The sequence below is a fragment of the Mandrillus leucophaeus genome, unplaced genomic scaffold (assembly GCF_000951045.1).
Source record: "Mandrillus leucophaeus isolate KB7577 unplaced genomic scaffold, Mleu.le_1.0 Scaffold673, whole genome shotgun sequence".
NCBI lineage: Eukaryota > Metazoa > Chordata > Mammalia > Primates > Cercopithecidae > Mandrillus > Mandrillus leucophaeus.
Window position 1 is genome coordinate 1,063,228 of NW_012107286.1, and position 18,229 is coordinate 1,081,456.

The 18,229-nt window shown below is 40.3% G+C and overlaps 1 pseudogene; it reads right to left on the reverse strand.

The window, feature by feature from the left end:
* The window catches only part of LOC105555204, a 31,537-nt pseudogene extending 16,137 nt beyond the window's left edge, over positions 1-15,400 (reverse strand).
* Between the last annotated feature and the right edge of the window lie 2,829 nt (positions 15,401-18,229).

Below are 18,229 nucleotides of genomic sequence, written 5' to 3' on the forward strand. Positions count from 1 at the left end.
GGGGTTTCACCATATTGGCCGGGATGGTCTCCATCACCTGACCTTGTGATCCACCTGCCTTGGCCTCTCAAAGTGCTGGGATTACAGGCGTTAGCCACAGCGCCTCGCCTGCTTTTTTTTTAGTGTTCAATCTGCTGTTTATTGCATCCAGTAAAAATTTCATTTGAAATACTGTGTTTTTCAGCTCTATAAATTTTATTAGTTTCTTTAAAACTATATTTCCCATATATTACCTCATGATATTTATATTTTCCTTTAAGTCTTTTAATGTATTTACAATAAATATTTTAAGATCCTCATCTGTTAATATCATCATTGTCTTTTCTGGATCAGTGACATATTTTCTGCAAATTATGAATACATTTTATTGCTCCTTTATGTGCCTAGTAAACTTTTATTGGAAGCTAAGCTTAGTGACTGGTATGATGTTGAGTGCTAAATTTTGTTGTCTTTAAAGAGTGTTGGACTTTTTCTCAAATGCACTAAAATTACTTGAGGATATGCTGAATTATTTTGAGGCTTGTTTCAAAACTATATTGGGGCAGATATAATGTTGCCTTTACCCTAGGTATCATTTCACTCTACTGCTAAACCATTTCTTCTCAAGGGACTCTACTGAATGTTCCAGTTGTTCACTTCATTCTGACTGGTTGAAAGATGAACATCTCCTCCCACCCTGTGTGAGCTGTGGGAATGATTTAGTATACACATCCCATCCCATTCTTTTCTCAGTCTCATGGAATGTTACCCTTTGCATGTGCCACTGAGTACTCCACAATACTAAGGTGACCTCCCTACCTATATATGGAACCCTTTCTCTGCATACCCTTTTCCTGTCTGGTTCTTCACACTGCGCATTCCAGTCACCTCAACCCCTGCAGACTCTGATCGCTATTTTCTCAACTTGAAAAGACCATGTTCTCCTTAAGTTTCTCCTGCCTGGATGACTGCCCAGAAAAAGCCTCCAGGCAGAAAGCCAGGGTAATGGTCAGGTTCATTTTCTCGTTTCTCTTCTTTCAAAGATATCCATCTTATACTGCTTTTGGTCCAATGTCTGAAAACAGCTTTTAGTTGTTTATGCTAGGATATTAAATCTGGTACCAGTTACTCCATCGTGGCTCTAGCAAAACATTTGTTTTCAAAAAGATAAAATGTAAAGCGTAACATAATTAAGGATGTGGAAAATATAGTCAAATAGTAATTGCTTGTGCTTTTTTTCAACTGTACAATAGAACTAAAGTAGGTTTTATCCTACAATTTTATATAATCCCAAATAGAACTCCATTACTTCCACTAAAAATTCCCCATAATGTACAGGGAACCAGGTCTAGACACTTTAATAGGAGTTAAAAATACATACTTCTATTATATATTTGCATTTAGAGTATCTTTTTTTACTTTGTTAAGCAATTTTATTTTGTCATAAAGTGAGTCTCCTGCCAAGGACAGATTTTATTGTTCTACTTTATAATGGACAGGGGAATGTCTAATTCCTACACCACATATAAAGAAGAGTTTTTCTTCTCTGTCTTTGCCTTTTTGCTTTCCATTGGATTAATCTTCAATAAATATTTCAAGGTCCAACTCAAGTCTCTTTCTCCAGGGAGTCTTACCCAACTGTTTTATCCCTGTTTTAGTTATGATAAAGCTAAACAGTTGCCAAAAAAGAAAAATAAAGAAAGAAAGAAAGAAAAAGAGAGAGACCATAAAACACAGCACCTTGGAGTATATGGAAATTTCTCTGTCAGCTATCAGTTTGAAGGTTAGCAGTGCATGGTAAGCAGAGCAGCTCTTTCCAACCCTCCTCTCAAGCCATCATGTCATAACCCCTTAGATACAACCCCTACATGGTCAAAGTTGGATTGCTGCCACTTTTCTTAGTAGTAGTTATGTAGTTGCTTTTTCTCTTTTTTTATTATTTTAAGTTCCGGGGTACAAATGCAGGATGTGCAGGTTTGTTACATAGGTAAACATGTACCATGGTAGTTTGCTGCTCCTATCAACCTATCACCTAGGTATTAAGCCCGGCATGCATTTGCTATTTTTCCTAATGCTCTCCTTCCCCCCTCATCCCTAACAGGCCCCACTGTTTGTTGTTCCCCTCCCTGTGTCCATGTGTTCTCATTGTTCACTTCCCACATAGAAGTGAGAACATGCAGTGTTTGGTTTTCTGTTCTTGTGTTAGTTTGCTGAGGAAAATGGCTTCCAGCTCCATCCATGTCCCTGCAAAGCACATGATTTCATTCTTTTTTTATGACTGCATAGAATTCCATGGTATACATGTACCACATTTGCTTTATCCAGACTATCATTGATGGGCATTTGGGTTGATTCCATGTCTTTGCTATTGTGAATAGTGCTGCAATGAACATACCCGTGCATGTATCTTTATAATAGAATGATTTCTTTTGTGTATATACCCAGTAATGGGATTGCCGGGTCAAATGGTATTTCTGGTCCTAAATCTTTGGGGAATGGCCACACTGTCTTCCACAATGATTGAACTAATTTATGCTCCCACCAGCAGTATAAAAACATTCCTATTTCTCTGCAACCTTGTCAGCAGCTGTTGTTTCTTGACTTTTTAATAATTGCCATTCTGACTGGTATGAGATGGTATCTCATTGTGATTTTGATTTGCATTTCTCTAATCACTGAAGTTGAGCCTTTTTTCATATATTTGTTGTTCTGCCACTTTTTCTTTCTCTTCCAGAACAGCCAGTTGTAAGGGGTAAAATAAACTGGAGAAGAGAACATCCACATGGATTAAGTCCCAAGCTCACCCTTTGTTAGTGAAAATGTAGTCACGTGGTCATCCCTACTACAAAGTAGACTAGAACATATAATCAAACTGGATAGCCATGATATTGCTGCGTTAACATATAAGAAGGGGAGATGAATTTTGGAGGATAGCTAGCGTTCTCCTCATTTAACCCTCCCTTCCCAGAACTCAACTTTGTGTTCAGATCTAGCACAGCAGTCAGCTCTGCTAATCAGACAAGTAAGAGGGGATGCTTAAAGGGGAAGGATCCATTTAATAAACTTTTTGTCCAAATAGACACGTTATTTAAATAAAAATAAATAAGTTATTGGCTGGGCACGGTGGCTCACGCCTGTAATCCCAACACTTTGGGAGGCCGAGGTGGGTGGATCACGAGGTCAGGAGATCGAGACCATCCTGGCTAACATGTGAAACCCGGTCTCTACTAACAATACAAAAAAAATTATCTGGGCGTGGTGGCAGGTGCCTATAGTCCCAGCTACTTGGGAGGCTGAGGCAGAAGAATGGCATGAACCCAGGAGGTGGAGCTTGCAGTGAGCTGAGATTGTGTCACTGCACTCCAGCCTGGGCAACTGAGCAAGACTGTCTCAAAAAAAAAAAAAGTTATTGTTATTTGTCTTTGTTTAAATAAGTTATTATGTATACAAATAAAGAGTCAGTAAATCTGATTCTTGCTTGGTGATTTTCATTATTCCTTTATGTAAAGTTGCATGTTCAATAGGTCTATTAATGAGACTTTCTCAAGTACAATTTCCATTTAGTACTCATTTCAGGTAGGCAATAGAGGCATGCAATGTAATTCATTCATTATTACTGTAAGTTTGGGGCATAGACAGACCAGATTTAAATCTTGGTTTTGTCATTTTCAAGCTTTGTGGCTTTGGTGAATTACTTAACTTCTCTGAGCCTCAGGTTTTTGTAACCATACAGTATCTATCTTTCAGAGTATGGCAAAGATTAAATGAGATAACATTTGTAAATACCTAGTACAGTGTCTGAGCATAGAGTTGGAGTCCAAAAAATTGAGGAAATACACACACACACACACACACACACACTCATCTTGCTCTCTCGTTCTCTCACTGATCTCCTTTCTTTGGAATATTGAGTAGTTCACAATGTACACCTACAAGGTACAAGTACACCTTTTATTCTGTTCTGCCACAAAAGTGTAGCTTTTCTTCTGAAGTACATTTTCTCGAAGTACACGTCCAAGAATAATCATCATTAACTGAGCTTAGAAAAAAAAATTCAGATAGCATGAAAGTCAGAAGAGAGATTCCTTTTTCCTTTTTTCTTTTTTGAGAAATGAAAGAATCTTTTTGGGGATCCAAAGACTAATATTATGTAGTGGTAATAGCTCCTGTCTGAGAATCTTGATATGACTCTGAATTCCACAACTAGGTATGTGGGCTTGAAAAAATCACTTAGTCTGCCTGGGTCCTAAAGAGAATAGAGTCCTAAAGAGAATAGTAATAATGTCCATTTATGAGAATGACTGCACTAGTAATGTTTTTATTTAGTTTATTTTTTATTTAGTTGGGCAGTCAAGGCTAAAAGAATTTAATTAACTTGTCTAAGGTTTCTGAGCAATGAACCAGTGGTTTTCATCCAAATCTACTTTATCCAAAAATTTTGCTGTTAACCAAATGGGGATATCAGACAAGCTTACCTTCAGGTTGAATTCAATGACTCTAAAATTCAATGACTATAAATGTGGGTCAAGGAAAGATCAAAACAGAACACAGTTGCCCAGAAGACACCACAGTGAAAGCTGTATTTTTTGACTAAGACAAATACATTTGGAGCTCAGCTGTGCCAGGTAGCATGTTAAGATATACAAGGTCTAAATCAACATACTCAGAAGGCTATTCTCTTTTTCTTATACTCATGGGTCAAAACAGTTGAAAGCAAGAAAGAATTCCATGAAAGGTCCATGATTTTGAAATTCCCCTAACCAAACTTACCCATTAATTACCTCCCCACCTTCCAGTGTGGAACCGCTTATATTTATTCTTTATTGCATCCAAGTTTTTGTTTGTCCATCATCTTTCTTCTCTTATTAGACTTCTTCCTCCTTGGAGAAAGGTCCATGCTTTAAAAAATTTTCTCCAAGCTCAGAGCTGCTGATTTCCCTCGCAGGCTTATGTTCTTAAGCATTCTTCTACACTATGGTCCACTTCAGACATCCTTGCTGTCCATTGACTATCTGGCATTGTCACTGATTTCCAAGTTGTAGCCTTTAGCTTTACTTTAATGTGCAATTAATTTAGTAGATATTTCACCATAGACATTTCCAGTAGAACTCAAAAATGGTACCTACACTCGAAATCCGCTTGTTTCACAAATAACAAACTGAATATCAGTTTGTGCTCAGCTAAGACAGCCTACTATGCTATAATTTATTTCACCTTCATATTATGTACCAAAAAGTATTCTATGTGCTTTGTACTATTTATCATATTTAATCCTCATAAAAACTATATGTAGTGAACATTATCTGATCTTTGGGGTATTTTGCCTCCTTCGTCTCCGTTATGGATCTACTTGCTGTTTTTAAATACCTATTTCTAAGCTACCAAGTTTTAAAACTTCATTTGGCTTGTAAACATTTGACTTATTAGAGTGTTGTAAACTGTGTTGGTATAAACCTCAATTAGTTTAAATCTCCTAGTAGCAGCAAAAAGGAAAACAGCATAAAAAAGGCAACAAACTGAAGCTGTCATCCAGTTAAAATCCAAAAAAGAATAAAATAAAATAAAATAAAGAGGGTTTAACGTGGAACTCCGACTCTAAAGCGATTCATTTGTTTATTTAATCATGTAATATATCTAATCCAGCCCTAGAGACATGACAACAGATGGGGCGTGTGTTGGGATGAATACCCAAGCGAATACGTTCTGTTTGAGAGCTGTCATGCAGGAGTTAGTGGAGAGGATTTTAAAAATCTTAAAATTAATATGTCTCTCTCTTGACACTTCCCAAACTTAGTATGTATCCTTTGTGACATTACCAACAGATAAACTCTAAGGAAAAGGGGCAGTTAGTGCACTATGAAAGCCACCATTTGGAGGGCATCCTGCCCAGAGAAACTTCAGTTCAAAGTTGAGTCTCAGGAAGATGTACGCCAAGGTCATGAAACATTACGCACAGACAGGGAACAGCTCTGCTATTGCTCGTATCACCAGGCTTGAAATTTGAGTTCAATCATGGTGAGCACTGCTGCAAATGCCGCTGGTGGGAAAAAAAAAAAAATGTGCACAGTGCCTTCTCATTTGTGAAATATTTTCACATTTTTTACCTAAGAATGGGAGCTCTTGCTCATGGTCATCGCTAAACCCAAGATTAAAACAATGCAGCAGTCGTTTATTTCACTCAACAGTGAAATAAATGCATGTAAATAAAGTCAACAGGCAGAGAAATACTGCAATGAAGAACAGTATAGCATTATACGTGTCTAAATATGTACAGCTTGCAGGAAAAAATAAAAGGAACAAATGCTAAGGGGAAGTAATCCATTTTCCTTAATTAAAAAAAAAGTACTATCTCCATCTATCTACCTATCTACCTACCTAATTTCACAAAAGATTTGAGGCAATATTACACAATATTCATAGCTACATATATAAAAAGAAAAAACAAGTCAGAGTTAGAGAAACTATCAACAAAGAGAAAGATAGGGTCAGGTTGATGATTGAGACAAGGAACAGCTCATGCCAATAATTTCCACACCTTGGGAGGCTGAAGTGGGAGGATAACTTTAGCCCAGAGGTTCAAGACATCCTAGGTAACAAAGCAAGACTCTGTCTCTACAAAAAAATAAATAAAAAATTAGCCGAGTGTGGTGGCTCATGCCTGTAGTCCCAGCTACTAAGGAGGTTGAGGTAGGAGGATAGCTTGAGCCCAGGAGTTGAAGGCTGCAGTGAGCTATGCTCACAACACTGTACTCCAGTCTGGGTGACAGAGCAAGACCCTGTCTCCAAAAACATAAATAAATAAATAATCAATAATCAATATATAAATAAAAAGAAACAAAGATTGGAACAGATCTCCAGATGTCTTAGCACATCTGTAGAAAAGTTATGCCAGTTTATCAACAAAAGGAACAGCTTTTCCTTACACTTAAGCTTGAAATAGATTTCTTACATGAAACTTAAAATAGAGAGAGCACTGAGTGACACGGTAGATGGCATTCTTAACCACTTATTTCCATAAGCGCAGCAACAAAGTGTGTAGAGCTTTTTATTCTAGTGTCCCTAAAACTCAGCTGAGACCTGTCGCCAAACTACAAATGTGTAGGGTGTTAAAACAATGTCGTTTCGCTCTGCAAGTCTCTTAGCTCCAGTTTTATCCAGGGATAAATTCTAGTATTTCTGGCTGAAACATATTTTTCAATTTTACATAAATGTCAGATCTTTCTTTGGAGACTTTTGATGAAAATCTGAGCTGCTGACAGGCCAAGATTACTTTCCTGGGGAACGTAGGTGTGGGTGAGAAATATGTGAAAGTATAGCCTTTAAAGGTGATGACATCTGATAACAGGACTTTTCGTAAAAATGGAGGCACCTAACTAGGACTTTCGACAGAAAGGACCAGCATCCTATCTCTCTCCCAAGCCTTGCTCTTAGAACATAAACAAATAGGCAGCTGGTCTCTGGTGAAAGGCCTGAAACAAATTTGATGTGTTCCCCTGACATCTGAAAGTGAGAAGGCCTCTAATGGCCTAACTGTAAGTTCCTCTTCCTACTCTGAACGCATAAATAATGTTCTCCATCCAAACAACACTCCTTATAGAGAGGACCAGGACCAAGGATACGTTCTTTCTTATCCCTGAGTAGCAGGTTCCCCTTTTCTGCCAGTTAATGGAATTATTCACAGGCAGATCACATCCTCATGCAAGAACCAAGGGCACCCCACCCTCTTAGTACTACAAAGTCAGCCTCCCAAGATCCCTGGTTGTTCCCACTGTTTCCAAGTGCGACCTCCATGTGACCCTCCCTGCATGGTGATCAAGACATGGCCCTAAAGTGGTACCCTCGAGGACACTGAAACAGCCTGGCCACTTGCTTTAGCCATCAAAAGGCATCACACTACCAGGGGTAGTATCAAATGTCTGTCCTCATTCACTCCTGTGATTCCAACTGAAGAGGCAGAAAATAAGAACCTTATTCCTCTCCCTGAAGTTACTGTTTTCCTCAGTCTTTGTTTTATTCTCTCTCCTTCAATTTTTTTTTTTTTCCAGAGACAGAGTCTTGCTCTGTTGCCCAGGCTGGAGTGCAGTGGTGCAGTCAGAGCTCACTGTAGCCTCAACTTCCTGATCTCAAGGGATCCTCCCACCTCATCCTCCCAAGTACCTAGGACTATACTGCCACCACGCCCAGTAATTTATTTCCTCCAATTTTTGTACTCCATCTCTGTGCTGTTCTAGGTAACTAATATTTTCCATGATTAAAAACTGTATCTGGCCAGGCACAGTGGCTCACGTCTGTAACCTCAGCACTTTGGGAGGCTGAGGTGGGCGGATCACTTGAGGTCAGAAGTTCAAGACCAGCCTGGCCAACATGGTGAAACCACGTCTCTACTAAAAATACAAAAATTAGCCGGGCATAGTGGTGTGCACCTGTAATCCCAGCACTTTGGAAGGCCGAAGCAGGAGGATCACTTGAGGTCAGGAGTTCGAGACCAGCTGGCCAACATGGTGAAACCCCACCCCAACTCTACTAAAAATACAAAAATTAGCTAGGCGTGGTGGTATGCACCTGTAATCCCAGCTACTTGGAAGGCTGAGACAGGAGAATCGCTTGAACCCAGAAGGCGGAGTTTGCAGTGAACTGAAATCATGCCCCTGCACTCCAGCCTGGGTGACAGAGTGAGACTCTGTCTCAAAAATAAAAGTAAAAAAAGTAAAATAAATATTATATCTTCTGTTCAAATTGTATCCATCCTAGTGATAAACGACCCTTTTCTCTACCAGTGTTTTGCAATGTTTAGTGATCAGTCCACCTGCGTTGGGATCCCCTGGAATCCTTGCTAACATGCTGATTCCATTGATCAGAATTTCTGAAAGTGAGTCCTAAGGGTTTGTATTCTTAACATGCTTTTGTGGTAATGCCGTGGCACTTTAGAGCTACTGACCGAGATATTTGGTTACATGGCAGCAGCTACATCAGTGAATGTATCTCACCCATGCACCCAGCCCTGACATACCTTCAGGTGAGACCCAAACAGAGAGCCTGGCTGAGTTGGGAGCCTTGGGACAACAATTTTGTGCTTTAATTGCTGCCCTGGTTTTAATGGGGCACTTTGCCTTTATGCACTGCTAAGCGATTCTGCTGCCGTGTACACTCCCACCTGACACATATAGCGGGAGAGACTAAAAATAGACCCCACCTGCACAGAACATCCCAAAACAGGACTGCTTCCTTCCTTCTGTTTCTGTGATCCAGGGACATTGCTCGAGAAGCACTTGTTCTCAATTACTCTTGCTAAGAAATGGCACGTGCGTTCAGACAGCACTGTGACCTCTTTTCTGTTAAAAGAACTTGTATGGGAAAAAAAACAAAACTGCAATTATGGTCATACCTATTGACTATGTGTATATATTAACTAAATGAATATATCAAACACTGCATATACTTTTGGCATATTTGGTTTTCTCTTTCATGGAACATAGGGACTAATCTGTATTCAGTTTAATAATTATACATTATTGTGGTCTTACATATAATTTGACCCAGAAACAGAAATCAAGAATGTTCTTTATATATATTCTATTTTATTTTATTTTCAATTTTTGTTTATTTTTATTTTATTTTATTTATTTATTTTTGAGAGAGAATCTCGCTCTGTCACCCAGACTGGAGCAGTGTCACGACCTCGTCTCACTACAACCTCCACTTCCTGGGTTTAAGCTATTCTTCCACCTTAGCCTCCTGAGTAGCTGGGATTACAGGTGCACACTACCTTGCCGAGTGAATTTTTATATTTTTGTAGTGATGGGGTCTCTCCATGTTGCCCAGGCTCGTCTCAAACTCTTGAACTCAAGCGATCCACCTGCCTTGGCCTCCCAAAGTTCTAGGATTACAGGTGTGAGCCACTGCACCTGGCCTATATATCAGTTTTAAGTGTTCAGAACACACTGTAAATCAGTGGTTTTAAACCTAATGTGCACATAAGAATAATCTAAAGAACTCATTTATCTAAGGGTGTTTTGAACCCGTTCTGCCAGTGTATTAGTCAGGGTTTTCCAAAATAACAGAACCAATAGGCCTTACCCACACATCTATTTATCTCTGTGTGCATGCATGTGTGTATATTAGGTTGGTGCAAAAGTAATTGGGATTTTTGCCTTTACTTTCAATGGCAAAAACTGCAATTAGGTTTAATAGAGAAAGAGATTTATGAGGAGGAATCAGCTTGCATGATTATGGAGTCCGAGAAGCCCATGATCCGCCGTCTGCAAGCTGTAGATCCAGGAGAGTCAGTGGTGTAATTAAGTCCCAGTTCAAAGCGCCAGGGGGCCACTGGTGCTAAGCCCAGACTAAGGGCAGGAAAGGTGGAATGAGATGTCTCAGCTCAAATACTGGGGCAGACAAAAAGGGGGGCAAGTTCTTCCTTCCTCTGCCTTTTGTGCTCTTCAGGCCCTCAGTGGACTGGATGGTGCCACCTGCATTGGGCAGGGCCATCTGCTTTACTGAGTCCACTGATGCTGATGTTAATCTCATCTGGAGCACCTCCACAGACACACACAGAAATAAGGCTTAATCGGGGCACTGCATGACCTGGTTAAGTTGATACTAAAATCAACTTCACAGCCAGTTCTCAGCATGTAGCCTTGGACAAGTTACTTAACCTCTCTGCCTCGATTTCTCCATTTGTGAAACTGGCATAATAACAGTATATATCTCATAGTGTTGATCTAAACATTAAATTAGTTAATACAAGGTTGGGCATGGTGGCTTTCACCTGTAATCCCAGCACTTTGGGAGGCCAAGGCAGGCAAATCACTTGAGCCCAGGACTTCAAGATCAGCCTGGGCAACATGGTGAAACCCCATCTCTACAATAACAACAATAAAAATACAAAAATTAGCCAGGTATGGTGGCATGCGCCTGTAGTTCCAGCTACTCAGAAGGGTGGGGCCGGAGAATTACTTGAGCCCTGGAGTCTGAGGCTACAGTAAGCCCTGATGGCACCACTGCACTCCAGCCTGGGCAACCCTGTCTCCAGAAAAGAAAAAAAGATAGTTAATATATATAATGCTTTAGAAAAGTGTTTGTCAAACAACATATGATTGATATGTATTATCATTAAATGACGATTACTCATTGGATTGCTCATTAAAAGACTTGAAAAAATGCATCCAGAGTAGATCCTGGAAATCTACATTTAAAATAATTATTGCTAATAATTCTGATGCCAGTGGTTCATGGACCATCGTTTGAGAGCTGGTAATCTAATAGGACCGTTCATTTGAGTTTAGGAAAAAAATGTTGGTATTCTACTTCTATTAGCTCTCTTTATCAGAAAATAGAAAATTTATTTTAATAGTACTTAAAATAGTAGCTGATGCTGGGGCCTTCATTATTCTATGATTTAGATATCTTATAGGAGTCTCCAGGAATTTCCTATAAAGTAGGAAAGGGAATCTCACAAGATAGGAGCTGATGGTCGTCCCTGCACCAGTGATCTTTCAATGCACGGTGACGCATTGCAATTTGCATTCATGCTGAATGAAATGAATTTATAGATTATATTTATCTAATTATAGATCATTACAAAAGAAACAATTGACTTGAAAAGATTTTTGCCAGAAGTGTGTACATCCATGACAATGCTAACAATTTCAACAAAAGTTAAGAAGAAAATGACATTACCATTTGTCTTGGTTTTTGCACGATCCCTCTGCCAACCACATCTTCAATAAAAGCAATCTTCATATAATCAATCTGACAAAAAGGAGGCCCCCAAAAGTGCATTTATCAAGAATACTGTTTGACATGTTAATGGTTTCACTGATAATTATTTCCTCCCAAGTATACATTATGCTGTGATCTGTTAAAGAATTTCTCTAGTGCATTAAGACAGTTTGGAGAGTGGCTGGCACAGTGGTTCACGCCTATAATCCAGCACTTTGGGAGGCTGAGACAGGAGAATTGCTTGAGCCCAGGAGTTCAAGACCAGCCTGGGCAACATAGAGAGACCCCACCTCTATTAAAAATAAAAATAAAAACCTGGCCAGGAATGGTGGTGCATGCCTTTGGTCTTAGCTACTTGGGAGGCTTAGGTGGGAGAATAGCTTGAGCCCAGGAGTTCAAGGCTGCAGACAGCTATGATCATGTCACTGCACAAGACCCTGTCTCAAATAAATAAATAAAAGTTTGGAAAGCATTAGAGTAAATTTTGAGACTCAAAATTCTCTTTGTTAACTAGTCAATTCGTGTGTACGGAGATCAATAACAAAAGTAAAACATTGTCTTTTTAATTTGAGAAAAAATGATCATCTCACTAGAAGTAAATTAAAGTGTACTACACAATCTAAAAGATCTCATGTTTTTTAAATGAAGTTTTTTCCTTGGAGCATAAAATAAAATTAAAACCAATTACTCAATCTGAGCCCAGTTGCAACTGACTTCTCCTTTCTGTTTGTCCTTAAGATGCTTGCATAATAAAGCAAATTCATGAGATATCTGAGCATAATTTCCCTGGGCGGTAGTTGATTTCCACTCAGCCTTGGGAGATGACTCAACAAAAGAAAATTTGTGGGGTAAAGAAGACTTAAATAGACAACAGATAAAAATTGATGGGATTGATGTCTCACTGTAAGCCAAATAGAATTTCTGCAGACCAAATGGTTTTGAAAGGCATTTACCGTATTGTGTGTAACTCTCTGTGATTATATCTGGGAGTCATCATTTCACTTTCACACTCATTGTCAAATGAACATCAGCCTCCAGTTTAACACTGTGTGGGGGAGGGGTCAGAGCGAATAACTCTTCAGTTTTTTATGGTAGGGAAATTATCATGTATCCACATTGTTCAGACCTTTACAGAACATGTAGGTTACTTTGGACCTGAGCTTTGATATTTGTACTTTATGACATTTACTAATGACTCAAAAACATGCCGTGTACTCCTGAACTTTTAAATCATGGATATGTCTTCTGTTCTGTAGTACTACACTAACTACAGTAACCACCTGCCTACGAAAATTAAATATTGGTTCATGGTTATAATTACAGGCACAAGCTTAAGGCAGTGAAGCTTAAAATTAAGTTGAATCATATGAAATGCCATTTTTGGAAGCTGGAAATGGTAAAAATCGTCAACTCTGGAGCCAAGCAATCCTAAACTCCAGTTGGTCCTGCCAGTGCTGGTGAATGGCTCTACTCCAATCTAGGGGTGCCCGGCTCCAAAGACAGCTCCTAAACTCTGAATGTTGTACCTGCATTTAACAGTCTCATAAAAGTATTATCTCTAACACTCCAGTTTTAGCTACTGTAGTTAGTGTGGAGGGCTAAAATTCTCATGTACTGCATTTAATTACGTGAGAGACTTTCTTCAAAGAGAAGTTGAACTCTAACTTATAAAGTCTTTCAAATCCTATATGTAGTGTTCATTTCCCCAAAGATATCTATGCTCATCAAGGTCCGGAAATTTATAAATTTAGAGAAATAAAATTGACATATGAGTATACAGACCACAACTACTTAACCAAACAAATGAATTTTTCCTTCAAGATAGACTCTGTGGGAGCCTGTACATTTATTCTCAAGATGAGGCTATTATTTGAAATATAGTTGGTGCCCCTGTTGGCATTACTCTAAGAGAGAGTTTATAAAAAGCCTCCTCATTATCTTAAAGTCACAGCTCATAAATCTGTTCACCTTGGGGTAATCAAATGAGAGACTGGCAGGATATCAATCTGTGTTTTCAATACTGGATATTTGAATAGCACTGAAAACACCAAGAGGAATGACCACTTTGTCAGAATTGAAATGAAGCCTTCCTAGAGCTAAAAACCCTGGGCTGAATGTCAAGAAGGCTTATGGATTGGTTTAGTAGGATAATTACGTGGCTATTCACTGGTAAGTGAAAAGAGGAGAGAAATAAGCATGAAAAAGTCATACTAAATGTGATCGTATTTTGGTGTTTGGTGTCTGTCCCATCTATTTTCTAAGAAATTCTTAAATTCTGCTATATGATTTTATAAAAATTCTCTAATGTTTGAACATGAAACAGCGTAAGTGCCTTTGACTCTGTCGGATCAGTCCCCTCCAAGCCTTCTGTGCTTGAGGGACTTTTCCTGCCTGCAATCCCCAGGAGGTACCCTTCCACAGGGACTCACACAGCAGCATATCTGTGTACTCTATCCAGCTGTTCCTGTTAATAAGAGATAAAATTGAGACATAGAAGGTGAACACTTTTTATTTCCTTTCCCTTCTGGAAATTGCAGCACCCAGTGTGCCCTGAGTGTCAGTGTTCTATGCTTAGCGAGTCACTAAAAGCACAATTCACAGCCTCCCGTCAACAGCAGCTCTTGTCCCGGCTTCTCGGATGATTCCCATGAACTTGGCATTCAACCTAAGGGTACAGAGTCATAAACCAGAGTTGGCTCTTTTTTTTTTTTTTTTTTGGAGTGTTTCTTTTGTTTGATTTTTGTTTGAGAGAGAGAGTCTCACCCTGTCACCCAGGCTGGAGGGCAGTGAGCAGGGCTCACTGCAGCCTCAACCTCTTGGGCTCAAGTTCCCACGTGGCTGGGATTCCCAAGTAGCTGGGACCACGCTACCATGCCCAGCTAATTTTTTTTTTTTTTTTTTTTAATTTTCAGTAGAGTTGAGGTCTCCTTATGTTGTCCAAGCTGGTCTTGAACTCCTGGGCCCAAACCATCTGCCTGCCTCGGCCTTCCAAAGTGCTGGGATTACAGGCACGAACCACCGCGCCTGGCCTGGGGTGTTTCTTTTGTACCATCATCTATTTGAGCGAATCTCCATGCAAACGACAAGACCCATGATTCTGTCTCACAGAGACTTTCAGATTAAGCCCAACCCAATTAGATTTTAACGTCAGTTTTTATTGACCTGTGGTAGAGAGGCTGATAAATTTTCCCAGTAAAACCTTGCTCCTAAAGACTGTTTCATATTCCTGATCTTCTACACCAGCTGTTCTTAAATGCTTTCTCTCTCCACACCACAGAGTAATCTGACAAGAAAGATGGAATTGGGGCAACTCAGGACAAGAAAGATGGAATTAGAGCAACTCAGGACATCTCACCTCTTTTAGTTGTGTAACTGCCAACACTGTGGCCACATTACTGATGAAGGTGTCTTGCATGGAAGTGTCATCTGTTAGGTGTGTTAAAGAGAAAAGAGGCTAAGAATAATTGACACCAAAACCCACTGAGTTTAAAGGATGTGAGATGACACCCAGATGCCTGAGAGGGGTGATAAACACAGGCACTATATTCTAAGAGTTCCAGAGCTGGCAGTCCTGGATTGCAGGACGGCCACTCACCACTACTGCCAGGTCCAACTTATCTTCAGGATTGCTTGACTCCAGAGCTGGTTTTTGACCAGTTCTGGCCAACCAAACCGAGAATTCCACAAGGTTCAGCTTCATGAAGCTCTGTTGCCTGAAGTTTGTCTTTTGTGTCCACTTGGTGCTCCAGGTATTTTCTGGTCTTACGTCAACCTTCTCCAAATACTGCCAGTTGTTGAGTGGCCTCTTGCTGGCCTATAGTTTGCATTGTCCTTTAACTCTCTTCCTTTTACTGCATTCAAATCCACAGCTCTCCAGTTAGGGATCATGCTTAGGTGTTGCTGCAGCTTCATGCATTACTTAGCTTCCCCTCTTAGAGCAAAATGGAACCCAAAAGAATCCACAGTAAGAGAGTTTTTTAGAGTAAGGAAAGCAGAGAGGATAGCTTTGCATAGATCTGGAGTGATAGGATACCTTTCTTGGCCCTCAGTTCTAATCTAGCCAAGTGGCTGCCTACCTCATCTAGACATATGACTGTCTTTTCCTAAGGCCTTCTTGTGGTGACTTGGAAACTGGAAAACATTGTTCTCCAGGCCACACTCAAGATGTGTCTATTTTTGTTACTCATTTTGCAATGGCTTTAAATAGCATACCTTGGGAGGCATTTTGAGATCAAGGAGTTTACCTTTGAGATAATGTCTCTTCTTTGTCAGCACTGGGGCCACAAGATATGTGCTGTTATGATATTGCAATCCACTGGGATAAAAATAACTCATGATGTCAGACCTTCATCCCAGGAGTCCTGCCCTCTTGAGATCATCTTCCAGGAGGGGAGGTAAGGTGGGCCAGGCCCGGAGCCTCCGCAGAGACAGAAATAAAGTGCTAATGGCCTTCCGCGACACGGACAAGAGTGGGAAGTGGACAGATATATTTATCAAGAGAAACGGCTCCAAGCATCTGCTACGTCCCCATTCTCCTATTTTTCCCAGGTCTATTTCTGGCATCTCTTTCCACAGCACAGACAGCTCCGCAGAATAAAAAGCATTTCTCCCACCTGCCCTGGCCTCTGACCTGGCTCTGAAAGAGGCAGGTTGTAGATGATGGTTGTCAGTGTCTGGAGTTTTCACTGAAAAACAGTCACCTGAAATGGAAAGACACACAGAGGGGAGTGATTTCATCACCATTGATTTCTCCCAGCTTTCAGTTTTGTATCTCCAGGGTGGAACTCAGTACAGCAGCATCCCTCAGTGGTTCCAGCCCAGAAGTGCAGGGGGAAGCCGGCTGTCTGTTCATGAATTGTGTAGCTCAAAAAGCAGAGGCCGAGAAAGCAAAACTTCAAACCTTTGTCAGAAAGGTTGAGACCTTGCTCAGCACGATAGCTGAGGACAGCTTCCTCCTTCAGTGCTGGTCTCTCTAGACTGACAGTTGACAGCTGATGAGCCCACATTCTCAGTCATGGGAACGACCTCACCTGGGCACCAGTTTGTAACGGATGGTTAAGAGGAAAGTAAGGGAATTAAATGCTGCACAGGAATTTGGCACCTCTGTACAGAAATAGAAAAACCGAATGAAACTTACAGTACCTTCCACTCAACGAAGATTCTTGTGAAGCAAAGCATATTTGGGAAAATATAGTAATATGATTTATAAACATACATGTATGTTTATATATATATAAACATATGAGATAATATGACTTATAAACACTTTTTAATCATTATAATCAATCTCTTTAAAGATCTTAGAGGGAACTTATTAATCAAAATTTAAGCCTTCTTAAAAGAAAGCATTTCCTATATACTAATTTTGCACAGAAGCAAAAGATTAGACTGGGATTCTGCCTGTTGTGGAGAGACAAAGTCAAGCATGTTCCAGATTTCTGTATTTGTGTGTTTACTTCGTACTTTCAATGCATCCGCAAGAACAGACTTGTGTTTCTCTTCTTAATCCACAACTGTTAGAGCTCACAGAATGTAAGTAAGGAATTTTATGAATGACGCGATAAACCAAGGAACTTTCCCAGCTACTAGGAGGCTGAGGTGGGAGGATTGCTTGACCCCAGTGGGTGGAGATTGCAGTGAGCAGAGAACATACCACTGTCACTCCAGCCTGGGTGACTGAGCGGCACCTTGTCTCAAAAAGCAAACAAAGAGCCGGGTGCAGCAGCTCATGCCTGTAATCCCCGCACTTTGGGAGGCTGATGCGGGAGGATCACTTGAGGCCAGAAGTTCGAGACCAGCCTGGCCAACATGGTAAAACCCTGTCTCTACTGAAAATAGAAAAAATTAGCCAGGTGTTGTGGCGCATGCCTGTAATCCCAGCTACTCGGGAGGCTGAGGCACCAGGATCACTTGAACTGAGAAGGCAAAGGTTGCAAAGAAACAAACAAACAAAAACACACAAGCCAAGAAACTTGACCCCAGTGTTTGGGTCTATCTCTAAAAATTCTGACTGAATAAGTTGCCCACTACTCAGAATAGGTGCCCAAGCTCATTTTATGCTGCTCTAACAGAATATTGAGACTGGGTAACTTATTACAAAGAGAAATTTATTGTCTGTCAGTTCTGGAGGCTGGGAAGTTCAAGACCAAGGTGCTAGTATCTGGTGCAAGCGTCTGTGCTGCATCCTCACATGGTGGAAGGCAAGAAGGCAAGATGGGGTGGAACTTGCCCTTTTATAAGGCACCACTTCCACCCATGAGAGTAGAGCCCTATGGCCTAACCACCTCTTAAGGGTCCTACTTCTTTATACTCCTACAACAAGAATTAAATTTCAACATGAGTTGTGGAAGGGACAAACATTAAAATGATAGCAATTAGGGAGAGGACCCCTCTCATGGAGAAGAGGGAAACATTTACTACTCATGTTTTCAACTCTGCCTGGCCAGGAGATTCAAGCACTGCAGCTTCTGGTGACTACAGAGCAATCCAATAGAGAAACTACCAAGGAAAGCCAAGTGGTTTCCAAACA